This window comes from Tamandua tetradactyla, chromosome 5 (assembly GCF_023851605.1).
Source record: "Tamandua tetradactyla isolate mTamTet1 chromosome 5, mTamTet1.pri, whole genome shotgun sequence".
Lineage (NCBI taxonomy): Eukaryota > Metazoa > Chordata > Mammalia > Pilosa > Myrmecophagidae > Tamandua > Tamandua tetradactyla.
In genome coordinates, this window is record NC_135331.1 from 5,074,645 (window position 1) to 5,096,150 (window position 21,506).

Here is a 21,506-nt window from a genome sequence, read left to right on the forward strand (position 1 = left end):
ATGGGAAGATCAACTTTCTGTGATGGAGCCAAATAAGGGAACCAGATTTCACAAAGCAGCTGTCCTGAAAGGTAGCCAACTTTATCTGCTGCCCTGGGTCCACTGCTAGCCAGCCTTGCTCAGAACATCCAAGGTCACTTTACATGAAGGGAAGGTTCAGCTGCCTCTATGGCTGGGTTTAATAACACCTTATAAGTTTAGTAAAAGAAGCTCAGTGAATACTAAACAGCTAAGTGATGCTCCCTGGGGAAATGCTCTCCATTTTGTCCTCAGCATACTCTGAAAAACTTCTCTAGCTCAAGAGAAGAAAGTAGGGCCAATCACTGGAAAAAATCAGCACTATGGGCACACTGCTTGTGAACCAAGACCTGAGCCTTATAACTTGATTATGTGGTGACATGTGCCAATACTCCATCTTTTTCCTTAAATCCATTTGAGTTGAGTTCTGTCCCCTGAAATTGGCAGAGTCCAGTTAATACTTATGCTATATTCTGCAGGAACCCAAAGGAATGGGAGATGAAGCGGATCACTCCAAACAGCAATTTACATTCATTCAGAGATAGCACCCTCCTAGGAAAAGAGTTGGGCTTGGCTAGAGTTGGGCTGATATGAGGCTTCTAAAGAAGAAGAAAAACCCCTGGCCATGTTATTGGGTAAGGAGGAATCTGGAAGCTGCCACATTAAAGGATTTCAATTAAGAATGCAAATTCTTCTTTGAGGAAGCTAAAATAGAAATGAAAACAACAAAAGGTTAAGAATGAAGCATTATCTATATCCCAGCAAACAGGAAATTATCTCCAGTTAAAAAGAACAATACATATCTAAATTACTGGTAGAAAGACAAATTAGGCAAAAACATCCAAACTACTTGACATGGAATCTTTTAGATCTATGAGCCAATGTGCTTCCCAGTGCTTAAGCTAGCTGTATTGGAGTTTCTGTCACGTGCGATCAGAGGATCATACCCGATTAGAAATAGCTGCTAGATGGGCTGCAACCTACTGCCTCCCACCAGCATCTCTGATGATGTTTTTAACTCAGTCACTAAGGCCCAAGCACATCCTGTGCAGAACCACTTTCGAGACACACACTACTTGTCTTTTTATCCTCCCTATAAATCTAACCATTGAAGGACAGGTTGGTAAGAAAGCCCTATAGCAGCTGCACATTAACTCAAGTAAAGGCAGGTACTATTTGGAAGCTGTTGATTTTCTCCAGATCTGACATGGGGCTCTATTCAGAGCTCCCTGCCCATTTTCACAAAAATAGCAGAATGATTTTAGATTTCCTCTGACAGCAAATCCATCAGAAGACACATTGCCTTACCTCACTCCTCACAGACCAAGTTTGGAAACAAGATGCTTCCTGGAATGAGGAAGGCTTAAAAATATTCATATCATCCTATCATTCTATTAGCCCCTTAGCATCTCATTAATGCCTTGTTCAGCTGATAATGGAAGCTGAAATCTTAGTTATTCCAAAGATAAATTTGCAAGCACTATCTTCTAGAGCAGAAAGAGTGCATGTTTTGTTTTGTTTTGTTTCAATTTCTCCTCAAGAGTGAAATGTTTTGACCTCATGCCTGGCTTCCAGTGTTCTGGAAGCTGCCATTTATTCACAAATAATACAGTTACTAATCACAAATAAACATGAACAAATAGAAAGAGAAACACTCAAAGATTAAAATATAATTGCAATCTGGAAATCACAGGTTTTCTTTCTTCTGAACACATTCAAAGAAATCCAATATAGAGAAGAAAACATGACTTGTGGAAGATGTGGTTGAAAACAAAAGGGTTAGAAAATTCAGAAAGAAGCTCTTCCCAACTAACTAATTCCTCTGATGGGAAAATAGTAAGAGTGGTACTTTATCAGCAGCTCCAACGAATGCCTCCATATCTATCCAACTATACTGAATAGCAATTCAGTAACACATGGTGTTGGTGGGTGTCAGCTCTAGAGACAGTAGCCAGGTGTAGGAACCTTGGCTCCACCTCCTACTAGCTGGGTGACTTTGGGTGCCACTGTTTCCACATCTATAATTGGCAAAATGAATAGTATTTCCAACCTCAAAATCTTCTTGGGTGAATTAAACAAGTAAAGGCATGAAAACAGGCTTACAATAGTGCTTGGCACTAGTGAGCTCCAAATATATTAACTATTTTTTATCATCAGCCTGATTATAACCCCCTGAAGGGCAGGAACTACAATTAATCCATCCTGGCAGCTCCTAAAGCTCTTTGTTCACTGCACTGAACAGAGGAGATATTTTGGGAACAAAAGCACTCCATGAAATCAAAATAAGACGTGGATTTTAAGTCCTAAAAACTCAAGCCCAAGTCCTCATCACATCATATCCCTTCAAGAAAGATGTTCTAGAATGCTGGTACCCCATTTTGAAGATTTCAAATGGCAGGGAATCCTCTGGGGACATTCTAGCAAAGAGTACGTGCCCACACTTGTGGCTGCTCACTGCACTATGGGAAAGCTCTATTATTAATCCATCCCACAAATATTCTGAGAACCTTCCCTGGGTTAACCACTCTGCTAAGCATAGGTGAGTAAAAAAGATATAACCCCTATTCTGTGGAACTTACAATTTAGTGGGGGTAAAAATTATACAGATATGCACACACAAACTGACACACACATTTGTGCCTGGGTACTTGGACAAAGCTCAAATGTGAAGAGAAGAAAGAAAAAGTAATTCTTGGCATTTGAACTAATAAGAGTTCTGTTCCTAGTGACATAACAGGAATATCATAGAACTTTTAACAGTCTACCTTGTTGGAGATTTTTGCTCTATATAGTTGCTTCAGAACCAATATCTTGTGTAAGGATCAATTCTGCTCTATTATTATCACCCCATCCTATGGATAAGGGAATGAGGCTCAAAAGAGGTTAAGTAATATACCTAGGTTTAGAGTTAGAAAGTGGCAGGGTCAGGACAGAAGCAAGACACCATATCCTTAAACTGTGTACTGCCCCCACATATTTCTGTTCCTTATATGGAGCAAATATGGGTTGCCGTTTGGCTTCTACGCTTGGAATCCATAAACAAAATGGCTCCCATTCATATGATGTCCCTCTGATACTTAAAATACCTTTTTAAGTATTTAAGCTTTAAGTATTTAAGCTATACCTTTCCCTTCCTCCCCAGCTCAGGCCTTTTTCTTTCCTTACTTTTGATTATTTTTACAGTGGTTTGGGTTCCAGGTTTCTCAGTGCCTCGGCAAAGACCTCTGAGAGACCTACCATTCTAGAATACAACAGTTGCAGCAAAGGGACAGGGAAATGAAGACTTCCTTCTAACACTCTTGCCTTACTCCCAGACCAACAAAAATATAAAGGATCTGGTATTCATTTATTTATTAACTTATTATTTGAGAAGTTGTGGGTTTACAGATCATGAATAAAATGCAGGATTCCCATATACCACCCCACCACCAACACCTTGCACTGCGTGGAGCATATCTTACAATTGACAATAGCATATTTTTATAATTGTACTATTAATTAAAAGTCCATGGTTTAACTTAAGGTTCACTGTTTGTGTAAATTCCATGGATTTTTTAAAAAAATTTCTTCTGTTATCATATATACAATCTAACATTTTCCCTGTTAACCATATTCAGATATATATTTCAGTGCTGTTAATTGTGTTCACAGTGTTGTGCTACTATTCCCACCATCCATTACCAAAACATTTCCATCATTCAAAATAGGAACCCTGTACATTTTAAGCCTTAACTTCCCATTCCCTATCCTCAACCCATACCTTGGTAACCTACAGTCTAGATTCTAACTCTATGAGTTTCATTATTATAGTTGTTTCAAAACAGTGAGATCATACAAGATTTCTCCTCTCTAGTTTATTTTATACAACGTGGTCTGCATGGTTCATCCATGCTGTTGCATGTAACAGGACTTCATTCCTTTTTAAGACTGAATAACATTCTACTGTATGTATGCACCACATTTTGTTTATCCATTAATTGGTTGATGGATACTTGGATTGCTTCCATCTTTAAGCAATTGTGAATAATCCTGCAATGAACATAATTATGCAAGTATCTGTTCAAGACCCTGATTTCAGTTATTTGGGGTATAAACCTAGTAGTAGGATTGCCAGGTCATATGTTCATTCTATACTTAGCTTGCTAAGGAACCACCAAACTGTCTTTCACAGCTACACCATTTTAGATTGTCACCAAGAATGAATGAGTACCCCTCTTTCTCTGCATTCTCTCCAACACTTGCTATTTTCCATTTTTTAAATAGCAGTCATTCTAATGGGCATGAAATGTTACTTCACTGTCGTTTTGATCTGCATTTCTCTGATGGCTAATGATGTTGACCATATTTTCATGTGCATTTTGGCCATCTGTATTTCTTCTGTGGAGAAATGTCTGTTCCTATTCTTTAATTGAGTTGTTTCTCTTTTTTTTTTCTTTTAAGTGTAATGATTGCTTTATATATTCGGGATATTAATCCTTTACTGGATGTATGATTCTCAAATATTTTCATTATGTAGATTGTCATTTTACTTTCATGATAAAAGTCCTTTGAGTCACAAAAGTTTTTAATTTTCATGAGATTCCATTTATCTATTTTTTTCTTTTGATTCATTGTGAGTTGATTTTTGTCTATGATAGGAGGCAGGGGATCCTCCTTGTTTGTTTTGTTTTTTTCTTTTTGAAAACGGCGATCCAGTTTTCATAGCACCTATTCTTGAAGAGACTATTTTTTTCCTAATTGAGTGGTCTTTGCTACCCTATCAAAACCAGTTGGCCTTAAAAGTAAAATCAGTTGGCCTTAAATGTGAGGATTGATTTTTCAGCTCTCAATTCTATTCCATTGGTCTGTATGTCTGTCCTTGTGCCAGTAATGCTCTTTTGGTTACTGTGGCTTTGTAATACATTTTGAGATGGGGAAGTACGAGTACTCCAACTTCATTCTTCTTTTTCAAAATGGCTTTGGCTCTTCGAAGCCCCTTACCCTTCCATATAAATTTGATGATTTGGTTTTCCATTTCTGCAAAGAAGGTTTTTATAATTTTGATTGGGATTCTATTAACTCTGTAAGTTGCTTTGGGTAGTGTTCTGGTTTTCTAAAGCTGCCAGAATGCAATATATCAGAAATGGATTAGCTTTTATAAAGGGGATTTGTAAAGTTACAAGTTACAATTCCAAGGCTGTGAAAATGTTCAGATTAAGGCACCATCAAGAGGATATGCCTTATCCTCTCAGAGGAAAAGTAGTTGGTATCTGGTGTTCCTCTGTTACATGGGAAGGCAAATGAGAAAGTCTACTGTCCTTATCTCTGGGTTTCTGGTTTCAAATGGCTCTCTCAACTCCTGTGGGTCCTTCTTGCTTCTCCCCCAGGTGTTTTCTTCTTTTGCCTGCAAACATCTCTGTGCTCTCTCTCATAAAGGGCTCCAGGAAAGGCCTAAGACCCACCTTGATTGGATGGGTCATAGCTCCATGTAAACAATCTAAGCATAAGGTTCCACCCACAATAGGTCAGCACCCACAAGACTGGATTAGAAGAACATGGCTTTTCTGGTGTACATAACAGTTTCAAACCAGCACAGGTAGTACCGACATGTTAACAATATTTAATCTAATCCATGAACAAGGAATATCCTTCGATTTACACAGGTCTTCTTTAATTTCATTTAGCAATGTTTTGTAGCTTTCTGTGTACAAGTCCATCACATCTTTGTTTAGATTTATTCCTAGATATTCTATTCTTTAAGTTGCTATTGTGAATGTAATTTTTTTCTTGCTTTCTTCCAGTTTCTCATTGTTTGTGTATGGAAACACTACTGATTTGAGTGTTGATCTTGTACCCTGCCAGTTTATGGAGTTCATCTGTTAGTTCTAGGAGTTTTGTTGGGGATTATTCAGGGTCTTCTTTATAAAGGATCATATTATCAGCAAGTAGAAAAAGTTTTATTTCTTTCTTTTTAATCTGGATACCTTTTATTTTCTTACCTAATTGTTCTGGCAAGAACTTCCAATACAATATTGAATAACAGTAGTGACAACGGGCATCCCTCTTTTGTTCCTGTTCTCAACGGAATCGCTCTCAGTATTTTACCATTAAGTACACTGTTAGCCTTGGGTTTTTTATATATGCCCTCAATCATGTTAAGGAAGTTACCTTCTATCCCTCCTGTTTTAAGTGTTTCATCAAAAAAGGTGCAGTGTTTTCTCAAAACCCTTTTCTTCATCAATTAAAAGGATTGTGCGGTTTTTCCTTCATTCTGTTAATGTGGTGTATTAGATTAATTGATTTTCTTATGCTGAACCACCTTTGCATGCCAGGGGAGATGGATCTCACTTGATCGTGCTGTATAATTCTTTTTAAGTTGTTTTTTTTTAATGCTATATGAATGGTGGAGCTCACATTTCATTTGTTTTCCAGATGAGTATCCATTATTGCAGTACCATTTGTTGAATTTTGTTTGTTTGTTTGTTTTGGGAAGTGCATGGGCTGGGAATCAAACCAGGTCTCCTGCATGGCAGGCAAGAATTCTACCACTGAACTACCCTTGCACCCCCTGTTAATCATTTTAATGTGCTATTGGATTTGGTGTGCTGGTGTTTTGTTGAAGATTTTTGCATCTATGCTCATGAGAAATATTGATCTGTAATTTTCTTTTCTTGTGGGTATCTTTATCTGGCTTTGATAGGAGGGTAATCTTGGCCTTGTAGAATGAGTTAGGAAGTATTCCCTCCTCTTCAATATTTTGGAAGACTTTGAGCAGAATTGGAGTTGTCTTCTTGGAAAATTTGGTAAAATTCCCTTGTGAAGCCATATGATTCTGGGTTTTTCTTCGTTGGGAGGTTTTTGATTACTGATTCAGTCCCTTTACTGGTAATTTATTTGTTGAGATATTCTATTTCTTCTTGAGTCAATGTAGGTAGTTTGCATGTTTCTAAGAATCTGGCCATTTCATCTACGTTATGTAATTTATTGGCATACAGTTGTTCATAGCATCCTCTTATAGTCCTTTTTATTTCAGTGGGCTTGTTAGTAATGGTCTCCTTTTAGTGTTTTATTTTCGTTATTTGTATTCTCTCTCTTTTTTTCTTTATCAGTCTAGCTAACAGTTTGTTGATTTTATTGATTTTTTCTAAGAACCAACTTGTTCTAGTTTCCTAGCTGCTGGAATGCAATATACCAAAAACGGAATGGCTTTTAAGAGGGGAATTTAGTAAGTTGCTAGTTTACAGTTCTAAGGCCAAGAAAATGTCCCAATTACAACAAGTCTATAGAAATGTCCAATCTAAGGCATCTAGGGAAAGATACCTTGGTTCAAGAAGGCCGCTGAAGTTCAGGGTTTCTGAGAAGGTACATGGCAAACACCATCAACGTTTCTATCTTATCTGGAAAGGCACATGATGAACACAGTCAGGGTTCCTCTCTCACCTGGAAGGGCACACGGCGAACATGGCATCATCTCCTAGTTTCTTCTCCTGGCTTCCTGTTTGATGAAGCTCCCCAGGAGCCATTTTCCTTATTCATCTCCAAAGGTCACTGGGTGGTGGACTCTGCTTCTCGTGGCTGCATCGTTCTTTGCTCTCTTGGAATCTCTCTTTCTCCGAAATGTTTCCTCTTTCATAGGACTTCAGAAACTAATCAAGACCCACCAAAATGGGTGGAGACAGGCCTCCAGCTAATCCAGCCTAACAACCACTCTTGATTAAATCACTTCTGCAGGGAGATGATCTAATTATAGTTTCAAACATTAAATACTGAATAGGGATTAGAAGAAACACCTGCCTTTACAAAGTGGGATTAGGGTTAAAACTGGCTTTTCTAGGGTACATACATCATTTCAAACCAGCAAACATTTTGGTTTTATTGCTTCTATCATCTTTGGTGGTGGTGGTAGTGGTGTTTCTATTTCACTTATCTCCACTCTAACCTTTATTATCTCCTTCCTTCTGCTCACTTTGGGTTTAATTTGCTCCCCTTTTTCTAGTTCTTCCAGTTTTGAAGTTAGATCTCTGATATGCAGTATTTCTTCTTTTTCAATATAAACATTAAGAGCTATAAATTTCCTCTGCAGCACTGACTGGCTGCATCTCATAAGTTTTGATATATTGTATTTCCATTTTCATTCACCTCAAGATACTTCCCAATTTTGCTTCTAATTTCCTCCTTTACCCTTTGGTTGTTTAAGACTATGCTGTTCAATTTCCACATATTTGTGAATTTTCCATTTCTCCTTCTGTTATTGATTTCTAGCTTCATTACCTATGGTTGAAGAATATATATTGTATGATTTCAATATTTTTGAATTTATTGCAAGTTGTTTTGTGACCCAACATATGGTCTATCACAGAGGATGATTCATGTACACTTGAGAAGAATCTGTATTCTGTTTTTTGGGGGGTGCAGTGTTCTATATATGTCTGTTAGGTCTGGTTGGTTTTGTGTATCATTCAAGTCCTGTACTTCCATACCAATCTTTTGATTAGATGTTCCATCCATTATTGAGAATGGTGTGTTAAAGTCTCCCACTACTACTGTAGAACCGTCAATTTATCCCTGCAAATCTATCAGTATTCTCTTCAAATATTGGTAATTCTACTGTTTGGTGCATATATATTTATAATTATTATATCTTCTTGTTGAATTGTCCCCTTTATTAGTATGTAACGACCACCTTTGTCTCTTGTTACTGTTTTTGACTTAGAGGCTATTTTATTCAATTTAGCATACCCACTCCAGTTCTTCTTTGGTTTACCACTTGCATGTATATATTTGTCCATCTTTTCACCCTTAACTTCTTGTACCTCTGACTTTAAGGAGAGTCTCTTGCAGACAGCATCTAGGTGGGTCATGCTTTTTTATCCATTCTCCCAATCTCTGCCTTCGGATTGGAGAATTTAATCCATTTATAATTAAAGATACTACTGACAATACCAGACTTTCTTCTGCCATTTGGCTATTTAGTTTGTGTAAGTCTTACAGCTTTTTTGTCCCTAACTTCCATTAAAGCCTACTTTTATATGTGTTTGCTTTTTTGTTTGTCCCATACTGAGTGCCTTCTCCCTTCTATCTAGGTATATTTTCATCTATTTCTATAATGGTTACCATGGAGTTAAAATGTAACATCATAACTATATAACAATCAGGTTTGATTTGATATCAACTTAACTTCAATAACATGCAAATATACTCTTCCTATATTCCTCTGTCCCCCCACCATTTTTGGTACTTGTTATCACTTATATATTTGTATACCGTATATCCAAAAGTTTAGATTTATCATTATATTGCATGTATTTGCATTTTAGGTACCCATAGAAAAAGTGGAGTTACATAACAAACAACACAGTACAATAATACTGGGATTTATAATTACCCAAATGGTTACTCTTACCACAGGTCTGCATTTCTTTATGCTGCATTAGTGCCCTTTCCTTTCCTTTCAGTTTGAAGAACTCTTTTAGCATTGCTTTGCTGGGTAGATCTGGTGGTGATGAGCACCCTCAGCTTTTGATTATCAGAGAATATCTTAATCTCTCTCTCATTTTTGAAAGAGTCTTACTGGATACACAATTCTTGGCTGGCAGTTGTTTTCCTTTAGCACTTTAAGTATTTCTATCTACTGCCTTCTTGCCTCTGTGGTTTCTGATAAGAAATCAGAATGCAAACTATTTGGGACTCCCTTGTACATAGCATGTTGCCTTTGTCTTGCAGCTTTCAGAACTCTTTCCTTGACTTTGGCAATTGACAGCATAATTAATATATGATGGGATGTGTTTTTATTTTTGTTTATCCTGTTTCAAGTTCTCTTAGCTTCCTGGATGTGTACATTTATGTCTTTTGCTAAGTTTGGTAAGTTCTCTGTCATTATTTTTTTGACAGTATTTTTTTGTCCCCTTCTTTCTTTCTTTCCCTTCTGAGAATCCAATAATGCATATATTGCTCTGCTTGACGGTTTCCCATAGCTGTCTTAAGCTGTTTTCACTTTTAATATTTCTTTTTCCTTTTGCTCCTCCACCTGACTCATTTCAAGTATCTTGTCTTCAAGTTCACTCTTTCTTCTGACAACTCCAATCTGCTCTTGTCATCCCCCTGAGCATTTTTAATTTCAATTCTTGTGGTCGGTCTTCAACTTCAGTAGTTCTATTTGTTACCCTTTTAAAATTCCTACCTCTTTACTTAGACTGTCATATTGTTCATTCACTGTTTTCCTGATATCCTTCAGTTCTTTCTCCGCTCTTCCCTTCAACTCTTTGAGCATTTTTAAGATGATTTTTTAAAAGGCTTTGTTCTTTACATCCACACTCTCATCTTCTTTTTTGGTGTTTTCTGTGTTTCTCCTCTTCTTTTGGATGGGCCATCATTTTCTATTTCTTTCTTTGTCTTGCACTCTTTTGTTGCACACTGTACATTTTTATATTTTCATGTGTTAACTCTGGGTTTACTCTCTAGGATGCCTATTTTTTTTGTTTTGTTACCAGCTGTTGATAAAACAAATTTTCATGAGCTTCAGCCCTACTCTCAGGAAGGTCTACCTAAGGCAAATGCAGTTTTCCTATCTTTCTGGGCCTCTGAGTTGTCCTGAACTTTTGCTTGTTAGTTGTTTTAGAGTTCACTGTTTATCAGAGTTGGGTTGTCCCACCACCTTTGTTGGGGTAGGGTTAAAATGCCGCCACATTTGTCCAGAGTTGGTTGAAACAATAGCTATCCTCAGAGCCTGGTACAAGGGATCTGAATTTGCTCATTAAAAGCCATGATCAGTGATTAGCCATGCCCACCCCTGTCCTTGAAGAAGAGGACTTTTACATCCCTTCCTGTCACCAGCAGCTAGCAAGGGACTGGATCATGAGATGGCCTGCCACAAGAGTGGGTGATGGGCACCAGTAGTGCTGCACAGAGAGAACAATATATAGTCCTTTATCGCAGTTTAGATGCCTTTTCCTACTGCTCTTCTCTAGGTGTTATACGGTGTTTTTTGGGGCGTTTGGAATTTCAAGATATTTGTTACAGACAGCTTCTCCCTGTTTAATAGTTGTTTTAGTGGTAAGACTAATTCCTGGAGTTCTCTACCTTGCCATCTTCCCCAGAAGTCCTCTCTCAGGCAGGTTAATTTTAATGGGTCTTTGAGTGTATAGTCTTGGCAGGGAGAATGCTTAATTAGCAAGTGAATAATTTAGCAATATTTTTATTTCAAGGAAAATGCGAGTTCTTTCTTGAAACTCTAGTCTTTCCCATTCTTTTACTGGCCCAATTTTGATAGAAACTAGAGTATACAAATTTTTGTGGTCCTTGCAAATCCTCCCTGGGGTCATACAGCCTTTTCTGAACCTGCATGTGTTTGATAATTCCACAGGACGAGGGTCTCTACAGAGTGCCTAGGAGAACATAGCTGACTTTCGCTGGCCTTGACCTGAAGGAGACCAGAGCTCCACAGAAGTACCTGTTCATGGAGTTGTGGAGTAATTAATTCTTAACACTGGCATTTGAAAGACTGAGTACACAAATGGGTAATAGCTGGATTATATATAAAACCAGAACTCTGACCCACAATCTACAACAACCAATTCCAGGTAGCCAAATCACAACGTTTGTAACAAATGGCCCAAAATGATGGTCAAAACTTGGTCAAAAATTGACAGTTTCCTGTTTTTACCCCTACTTCCAACTTAAAACCAACCAGAGAAAGCCAAAAATGCTCCCTCAATGAATCAGACAGGATGCCCTCTTCTAGCCCACCTCTAGCCTCCCCATGCCAACAGCCTCCAATCAGAGCATGCCTAAAGCCTTCCCTTTTTACACATTAAAGCTTTCCCACATTCCCTGCATGCCTTTGACTCTCTGGCTGACTTCCTTGTTATAGCAAGGTCTGAATCAATACTCTTTGCTTATTCTCATTTAGGTTGTCTTTAGTTATTTGCACTCATTACAACAATGACAATCACATCACGGCTTATTCATTTTGTACTCAATTTGCCCAGGCTATAGGCTTTGCTATAAGACCCAGTCACAGTCAGGGAAGTGCTAAGGCATCTCTGAATGTGTGATTCTCAGAACCTAGCCTGCTACTCTGAGGCATGCTCCGATTGGAGGCTGTTGGCATGGGGAGGCTAAAGGTGGGCTAGAAGAGGGCATCCTGTCTGATTCATTGAGAGAGCATTTTTGGCTTTCTCTGGTTGGTTTTAAGTTGGAAGTAGGGGTAAAAACAGGAAACTTGCCCAGGCCTTGCTCTACTGGGCAGAAAGTCCCACTTTCATGCAGCTACAGAAGTGACCATCACAGAGAAGATTGTTGTCTTCCACAGTCATTTAGCTCTAGGACTGGGCATATGGGATTTTCAGCAGATTTCAATGAAGGGTAGACAACTGAGAATAACAACAGTGTTGCACAGCCTGAACAGGCTTGAATTAGTTTCTTTCAAGGAAGAATTCTCCACAGCATATGAATGAAGATACCACACGATGGGGCTTCACTCTCTAGAGGTGAACAAAGGGCTGAGGAAACTGGTGAAGAGAGTCATTTGTTTAAGCTTATAGTAGCATAAGCACATAGACAGTAGGTCCAAAAACCATCATTCCTGCCTCCCTTCTGCAGTGATGATGCCGGAGCAGTAAATAATGTTCCTTAAATACAATAGAGGGCAATGAATCATCAAATGTTTTAGCTCCTAAGCAGAAGAACTCACATGATTTGGTTCAAATCTCTCCTATCCCTGAATATTTAGGACCTTTAGACTTGCTAATCAAAACCTACACTCCAAGCACATGTACCCTTGCAGATTTTAAAGCAATTCATATTTTGTCTCTAGGAAAAGTTATTTTCACTAGCCTAGGAAATAGTTCACTCTAATGAATTTTTCTAAGGATTAACCATGCTTTATTAACTACACCTTACATAAATACAATTTTTAATCAAAATTATCATTTGCTTCATAAGACAGTTGCTTTCAGAAGCCTCCAGGCCAAACTGGAAATTACAACTCAAAGAAATCAACTCTTCCCCAATTTTTTATATCAAAACAGAAAACCCCAAAAGTTTTTCTATTTATCTTAAAATTCCTATGTATGAGAAGCTTTAATTCAATCTCTCAGTAAGACAGGTGGACTATCAGAATGGTCGGATTGTAATGTTAATATTGGTTCCTATAATTAAGAATAGAAAAGGAACTCTTAGCACTTCATGGAGGAAGAATGGTTCAGAAGACTCAAAATCCTTTTTCCCACAGCCTAGGTCTGTGCTACAAAACTTAACAATTACCAAAACCTTTGCATTAAAAAAACACTCAGAAAAATAATATTAGAAGAGAACTTCCTCAACATGACAAAGGACATTTTGGAAAACCCACAGCTAAAACACACCCCCATGGTACTCAATGGTGAAAGACTTAAGAGAAAGGAATCAGCCAGATTGGCTGTTAGTGATTTAGGTAAAGTAGTTCAACAAAGAGAAGAGACAATGATCTGCTCTCACTAGAATTTGCCAGAGAGAGATTTTCATGCTTCCCTTCTCACTTGGGGTCCCAGGCTCCACGGTTCACTTTCTAAATCAAGTTCTCACCCATAGTAAGAAAACGGAAGTTATGCGGGTACCACCAAAAACAATCATAATGGCTAAAATGTAAAAAGTGCTGAATCTGCACCAGGCATAACTGTAAATACTTTAAGCATAATTATAGTTCTAACTTAATCCTCTCAATACCGTTACAAGATGATATATTAGTTTCCCGGCTCCTAAAACAAATACCATACAATGAGTTGGCTTAACAGCAGGAATTTATTGGCTCACAGTTTCAGAGGCTAGAAGGCTGGATTCCTCCAGAGTCAGTATCATTTGGCTAGTCAACAATCTTTGGGGTTCCTTGGATTTTCCAACACATGGCAATGCACATGGAGGCAACTTCTCTTTCTCTTCCAGGTTCCATTGACTTCTAGCTCCTTGCTTATTTCCTTGGCTTCTCCTTCTAACCCCAATTTCCTTTGCTTATGAGGAACAGCTATATTGGATTGAGGCCCACCCTCATTCTGTTTGGGCACACTTTAACTAATAGCATCTTCTAAGGTCCCGTTTACAAATGGTTTCACACCCACAGCACCAGGGGTTGGAACCTGAACATGCCTTTTGTGTGGTACATGATTCAATTCCTGACAAATAAGTACTATTTTTCTTCCATTTAAAAGATTATTTGTTTTTCATTGCTATTAAATTTGGAACCAGTAACTATTTGTTAACAGAATAGCATTTGGAATGCAAATTTAAAAACAGGGTAAATCAGCTAGTGAAGGGAAAGCACTGTGTTGTGTTTTTTCCTCCAGACAGAATTTCATTCACTCATTCATTCATTTTTTGTAGCAAGTGCTACCTCAATGTACCATACTCTTGTCATATTTCCACTCTGGCCATTGAGACAATAAATAAAACAAATAAATGGTACATAGTCCACTCTTGGGATATTACATTATTATCAGGGAGAATGAACATACACAAATATTGAAGAGGTTCAAGAAAGGGAAGCCCTATGGAAATTGGGGTAGAAAAACTCAAAGTTTGGACACAGATATAGATGTGGAGACAAGCAAGTTATATAAAAATAGCGGATGTTTTCACTGTGGTGTCAGAATAAATAAATAAATTCCATTAAGTACTTCAGTTCATAGCACGTAGTGTTTTTCTAGCTTGCCTAACACCCATTCTCCCTTCTCTCACTATCAATCCATGTGGCCTGGGTAGACCTGAGACCCCCAAATATCCAGTCAGGCTTGAGACATGGGTACATGACCCAAGCTTAGCTAATCAAAGTATTCTGCCTCCTTTCAACAATGCTCGGTTAAGGTGTGATAATATGACCCACTCAGTCTAATATTTATACCTGAAACTGTGGTGAAACTACTGTGGGTGGGAGAAAGCCTTTCTTTTCACTGGGATGGTGTTCTAGTTTGCTAGTTGCCGGAATGCAACACACCAGAAACATATTGGCTTTTAATAAAAGGGATTTATTTTGTTGGTTCTTCAGAGGAAAGGCAGCCAACTTTCCACTGAGGTTCTTTCTTATGTGGGAAGGAACAGGATGGTCTCTGCTGGCCTTCTCTCCAGGCCCCTGGGTTCCAACAACTTTCACCGGGGTGATTTCTTTCTGCATCTCCAAAGGCCTGGGCTGAGCTGCGAGTGCTGAGATGAGGAATACCGAGCTGCTTAGGCTGTACTACGTTGTGCTCTCTCATTTAAGCACCAGCCAATTAAGTCAAACATCACTCATTGCAGCAGACACGCCTCCTAGCTGACTGCAGATGTAATTAGCAACAGATGAGGTTCACATACCACTGGCTCAAGTCCACAGCAACAGAACTAGGTGCCTTCACTTGGCCAAGTTGACAACTGAATCTAACTACCATAGATGGTCAAGCTAAAAGGATGTGCATCTGGAACAACCAGGCAATGCATGCCTGAGAGCGAATACAAAATACAAGAAATTAGAGACTAGAGTGGAGAAAGGAAGCGTCCTGTAAGCAAAGTCAGAACTCCTGAAAATAGCTGTATCTAAAACCTATCTCCCTGGAAATTGAGCTTTGTAATCTGTTTGGCTTGTTTTGGGTTTGAATTGTTTTTAATCTTTTTTTTCACTTGTAACCAAGTCATTATACAGTACGTGCCAAGGCATCATGCTATATGCTAAGGTAACCAAAAAGAATAAACATCTATCTCTACCTTTAGGAGCCACATGGGAAACAGAAAGACTCTGCAATGATTTTTCTCAGAGCTTCAAGAGGAAAAGATTTCAGTTTACAAAATCTCATACTGAAAAGAGCCAAGTTTTATATTTTCTTACAAATTTCTTTGCAACCATGCCCATATTGTAAGCTATTTTTTTTCACAGTATTTGCACCTATCTTTTCCAATGTCCTTGAATAGCCTCTGAAAAATCCACGGACAATTCCTACCTACCTTTGATATAAAGAAAACACTATTTATCCATGTTAAATATTCTCTGTAAATCAACAAATAGATGCAACAGTTTGTTATCTTTATAATTCTCTTGAGGAGGAATCATTACATATTCTTTGTGTAATACACAATCATTTATAGACTTCTGCAGTAAATTATATGTACATATATGTGTATTTATGTGATATATACTATGTATATATAATATACATATATTATATTTACATATATATATATCCAGTGGTAATAAAAGCACAAAAATAAAAAATAAATCACAACTGGTCTAGGGCAGACAAATGAGGTTTGATCTCATGTCAGCTGATCTCTAAAGCCATGCTCTTTACCACTATGTCTTTCACCCTCTCCTAAATTAAAAGGGAAATGAGAACAACTGCAACAACTAAAACAAACCCTGCAAATGGTGAGTTTCACTCTGTTTAGTCAAAGCCTTCTAGGAGTGCTGGTTGCTGGTCACCAACAGATAGAGTTTGCCCTCCACAGGTCACAGTCTTTAAACTATCCCATGGCACCATTTTGCCCAGTGCAGGGAAGATGTTGGAAGTAACACTCGACATGCATGACCATCACAGATAGTTTAGCAGAACAGTGTAGCTCTTTGTACCTCACCCATGCCTCCATCTATTGGGAAGGCAAATATTGAAATCTTCTCAGTGCCAGCTGCAGAACCAGGTGGCACAGACACAGTGCTGACAATAGGAGCCCTTGCCTCTGCCCTCCTGGTGCTCAAACTGTCAGAGGGGATAGAAACCAGGAGCACGTAAACAAACAATTGTGTAAAACAAATACAAATTGTGATAAATACCCTTTAACACTACCTTAACTTTTAATAAACCCTTAATTGTACACCAGTCCTGTGCTAAGTAATTTACTGACAATACACATTTAACACAAGGTATATTAACATCTGATAATGATACAACATTAAGCACAGGATCACCTCAATAAATAATAAATTCTCTTATTATTATCTCATTAATTCTCACAGCCCATTTTTGGAAATTAGTCTTTTTAATCTCATCTTATTAGCCAAGGATTCAAGCTCAAAATGATGTAAAGACCTATTTCACATGTCAATTTAGCTACCCAATTATTCAACCAAACATTAATCTAGATGTTTCTATGAAGTAATAGGTGGATATAATTAAATAATCAGTTCACTTTAAACAAAGGGCTTAGTAAGTGGTCAGGCCTAATTCAATCAGTTGAAAGGACAAGAGAGAAACGTAGGTTTTCCTATAAGAGAAAAAATTCTGCCTGCAGACTATAGCATCAGTTACTACCTGAGAGTTTCCAGCCTGCCAGCCTGCCTCAGACTTGCCTAGTTAACCCCCACAATTCCATAAGCCAATTTCTTGCGATAAATCTCTTGAGAGATATATATATATATATTCCATAGGCTCCGTCACACGGGTGGAATTCTGATTGACAGAGATGAAATAATAGCTGTCAAGTGGCAGAGCTAAAATCTGAGCAGAGACATTCACAGGTCAAAGCCCACACTCTCAACCCACATGTTATTGCTTCACTCTGCTACCTCATCTAATAAATGAAGCTAAATGTTGTTTTATTTAAGTCAAAAGATAATTTAAGGGTCAAAATTAAATTTGGAAAGTCTCGATTAAAACAACCACAAAAAATGCCCAGCAGCAACTGCTAAATGTGTTTTATAAAATGTGAAGTTCAATTATTAGTAGAAATAGCCAAGGACCCCCAAAGCTCAATGATACTGACCACAAAGCTTGCGGAGTATTATAATCCAGGAAACTCCTGTGTCCAGAAATCCCAAGAAAAAGAACTAACCCTGCGGCCCATTTGTTCATCTTCTGCCAGTTGACATTCTCCTGTCAGCCTCACAATCTGACTCTCATGATAACTGCATTTCATTCTTCTCCCTTTGCCCCCAGACATACTTTAGTCCTAATTTCTAAAACTGCAAGACAACTGTAAAATTCACTCAGAGAAAAACAAGGGTATCTGCTGCAACTTAAAAAATGATTTTCAATTCTACTGCTAGGTATCTCTGAAGTCTGCCTAGCTCACCATCGAACTCCACTTTTTGCGTTCTCTGATAACGTGATATCATGACAGTATATGCTTTCAAAACTTACCTATCTCTTGCCCTAAAGAAAATGAAGAAAGTTATTTCAAATAAAGTAATGCCGTGAGAAAAATTCAATAAAAATTCAATTCTGCTCAAAGCAAGTTATCACATTAAGAGGTCTATAGTTAGTATGGGAAAGAGGGGAAGCTTCCCTTAGCACTCTCCCAGTGGACAGGGAAGGTGCACTCATAGCTGAAAGTAACTAGGTAGTAATTATCACCTACCTGACTCCACCAGAGGTCACGAGCAAAGAAGATGCATGTCTGCTGGGGTATATGGATTGTTCAGCAATTTTTCTTGATCAAGCATCTCTTCACCACTTTCAGTACAGACTATAAAACAGGTGAATCTTTAGTCTCTCTGTGGAAAGCTTGATGCTGATGAAACAATAATAAAGACAAACAGTCCTTTTACAGAGAGTAGGGGGAACTAAATCAAGAAAATTCCGAAAGACTGTAAATGAGGTCTCAGAGCAAATTTCATACCTGGCATATGGTAAGCAGTCAACCAAAGTTTAGCCAATGAATATGAAGCTATCAAAGAATGCTGTCCTGAGAACCCACTAGGGATTTTCCTTTTCCTGATACTCAACCCCTGGTAACAGTAACAGGGCCCCTGGTAGCCAACGTAGAAAGCATGGCCCTCCCCACCCTGGCACCACTGGTCAGTCCCTAGGTGAGCATCTGAACTACAATGGGCTAAGAAGCCAACAGAAGTGGGATTAAGGGACTGTCTCTGCTTTTTTGTTTTTTGTTTTTTTTTCTCTCTCTCTCTCATGAAAGGTAGGGAAATAAACCCAGAAGGAGCTGGTGACCATTTTTTTGCCACATGAACCCATGGACTGAGAAGCAGATGAGGCTGGTCTGTCTGGAGGCAGAAAAATAACAATGCAACTCTCTAGAGAGAAATAGAAATGAGAGACAGAAGTTACCTCCTGGGTTTCCTACACAGTTCCAGTGCTGATTCTAGCTCATTCTTAAGGGAGGCACAAGTTGGGGAGTACTCCTCTCTCCTTGAATTTAATGAGACACTATGCCATTATAATAACAAAACTCAATTCCCTTAGATACTGAATCTAATGAGAGGTTGGCCTAAGGTCTATATTCTTCATAAAATCTCAAAGTATTTAAGGAATTCAACTTGTACATGTTTCACTTTTTTAGACAGAGATAAACACTAGATCCTATACCTAGCTACAGATTCTTGGCCTGACTTCTAGAAAGGCAAGATGGGTCACTGCTAGGGGCAGTAAACGATGAGTCAGAAGACAAGTTCAAATCTCAATTTTCCTGCAAGTTTCCTGAGTGATCCTAAGTCAGCAAGAATCTCGCTGGTATCTCTTTTGTCATCTGTAAAATTTAGACTAATGATATATATTCTACTGGGATCCCAAATATGCATACTGCTCTGACAATGAGACGGAGAAGAGAGGAGAGATAAGAGAGGGGAGGGGAGGAGAATACTTATATTGACACCCTGTATGAGCATCCTGGCAGTCTGGGGGGCGGGATACACATTACAGAGGCAATCGAGGTTGGAGGCAATGCATGACTGCCTTTGCTGTGTTGGTACCCAGGGAGAATTGTACCCCTTCATAGGGGAACAGTATGACAAACTTGAGTAAACTTTATTCATGGCTCCATTTCCATATGGGATAGAGAAGAAAGCAAGGTGAAGCCTGGATGTTCTATTCTCACTTGGTGTTCAAACTCCATCTGCAAAGAGTGATTAGGGGCTGCACTGGGCAGGCATGTGTGCGATGGGCTTTCTTGGGTGGGGGGCAGGGGGAGCAAACCTCTGGATCCCGGACAGAGGATCTCTCTTTCTCTAAGTAAATGAGAGGCAGAAGGAAAGAAAGAGGCAGATAGACAGAGATAAAGAAACTGAGAGGTAAAGGAGAAAAACAGAGGGCTCCCATGCTTAAATCAGAAAAAGACAGATGAAAAGGCAAAGAAAACACGTACATTTAAACATCTAGAAGGACAGCTAGAGACAGAATGAGACAGAGGCTGACAGAAAGAGACCAAAGAAGCTTCGAGAGAACAAGATATACAGAGATAAAGACTGAGCCATAGAAATAAAGCAAAGGAGAGAAAAGGAGATATTCAGAGCCCATGGGAGTTATAAACTTTGGTCTTCACATTTGCCTTCCTGTGTGATGAGCCTCTATCGATTCATGTGGACCCTAATTATTCACTGCCAAGTTCTGATGCTAGAAGACAATGATACAACAATAAGGTTGCTCATAACCATTTTACAAAATAGGAAATTGAGGCCCAAATGTTAACTGGCTGCCCAAGGTCAGATGCCTAAGAAAAAGAAGAGTGAGGATACAAACTCAGAGAAGCCCAACTTCAAATCACAAGCCTTCAGCCAATGCCCCAAACTGCCTAATAGAGATTGTTCTGTGAAAGGAAGTGATTTCTATAGTCAAATATGGTGATTTTGCTTGTGTTGGTACAAGGTAAATAAAAACATACAAGAAGAACAGACATAACCATGGTGTCCTCCCAGTTAGAGAACTAAGGAAGAGGAACAGGAAGTCATAATAGATTGTTTTCACAGTACAGCTATGCCTCCCATGATCACAGCATTGAACAGGAGGCAAAGCTAGTGAGACAGGTTCTTACCAGTCTCATGTATTGCAAAAAGACATTAATTCCTAGTTTGGGGCCAAAAGGAGTCAACTGAGGATCCCTTAGAAAGGACCCTTCTTGGAGAGGGTAAGAGGGGAAAGGAAAAGGAGAGAGACAAAGAAGTCACCTGTACTAGGTTTACCATCAACCCCCAACCAGTATCTATGCCCTAATCCCAGTGGAGGAGGCCATGTGACCAGAGGCAGAGATTTAAGTAATACTCCAAAAAATCAAGGAATGCCAGCAGCCACCAGATGCTGGAAGAGGTAAAACACAGATTCTCTCATAGAAGCTTCAGAAGGAATGCAGCCCTGCTGATACCTTCTGGTCTCCTAGACTGTGAGTGCATGCTGTTTTAAGCCACCAACTTTGTATTACAACAGTTCCAGGAATCTAATAACACTATCAGACAGAGAAAGATGGAGAGGCATAAAGGCAGAGAACATGCAATCTGAATGACAAGAGACTGATAGACAACTGAAAAGAGACAAATAGGGAGAGACACACAGAAGAATGAAAGAAACAGGGAGAAAAAGGAAGAGAAAACCCTGGTTTAAAGATGAATGAAATTCTTCTGCATTTCTTGTGCCCTGTGGTTCCATCAACTCAGGTGGGTCCTGCTTATTATTCACCAACCCCAGCGCCACCACTGAATAATAATTGCAAATGTGTTTATCTTGAATTCCTTCCCTGCTCCTGAATCTATTAGCACCTCAGGCAAGCTCTGCTTAATTACAGTGGTAACCTGCTAATGCTATTTCTCTGTTGACTGAAGGGATCATCGAATCCAACTTGGGCCAAATAAA

At 38.8% G+C, this 21,506-nt stretch overlaps 1 long non-coding RNA gene across 2 annotated transcripts in view; it reads right to left on the reverse strand.

Annotated features, from left to right (window-relative positions):
• LOC143683490 (uncharacterized) overlaps positions 1-21,506 on the reverse strand; it is a 351,853-nt gene that overhangs the window by 287,877 nt on the left and 42,470 nt on the right. For both annotated transcript variants that reach the window (XR_013175468.1, XR_013175467.1), the window contains one exon: positions 18,289-18,441. This is a non-coding gene — a long non-coding RNA (uncharacterized LOC143683490). The remainder of the gene's footprint in view (positions 1-18,288; positions 18,442-21,506) is intronic.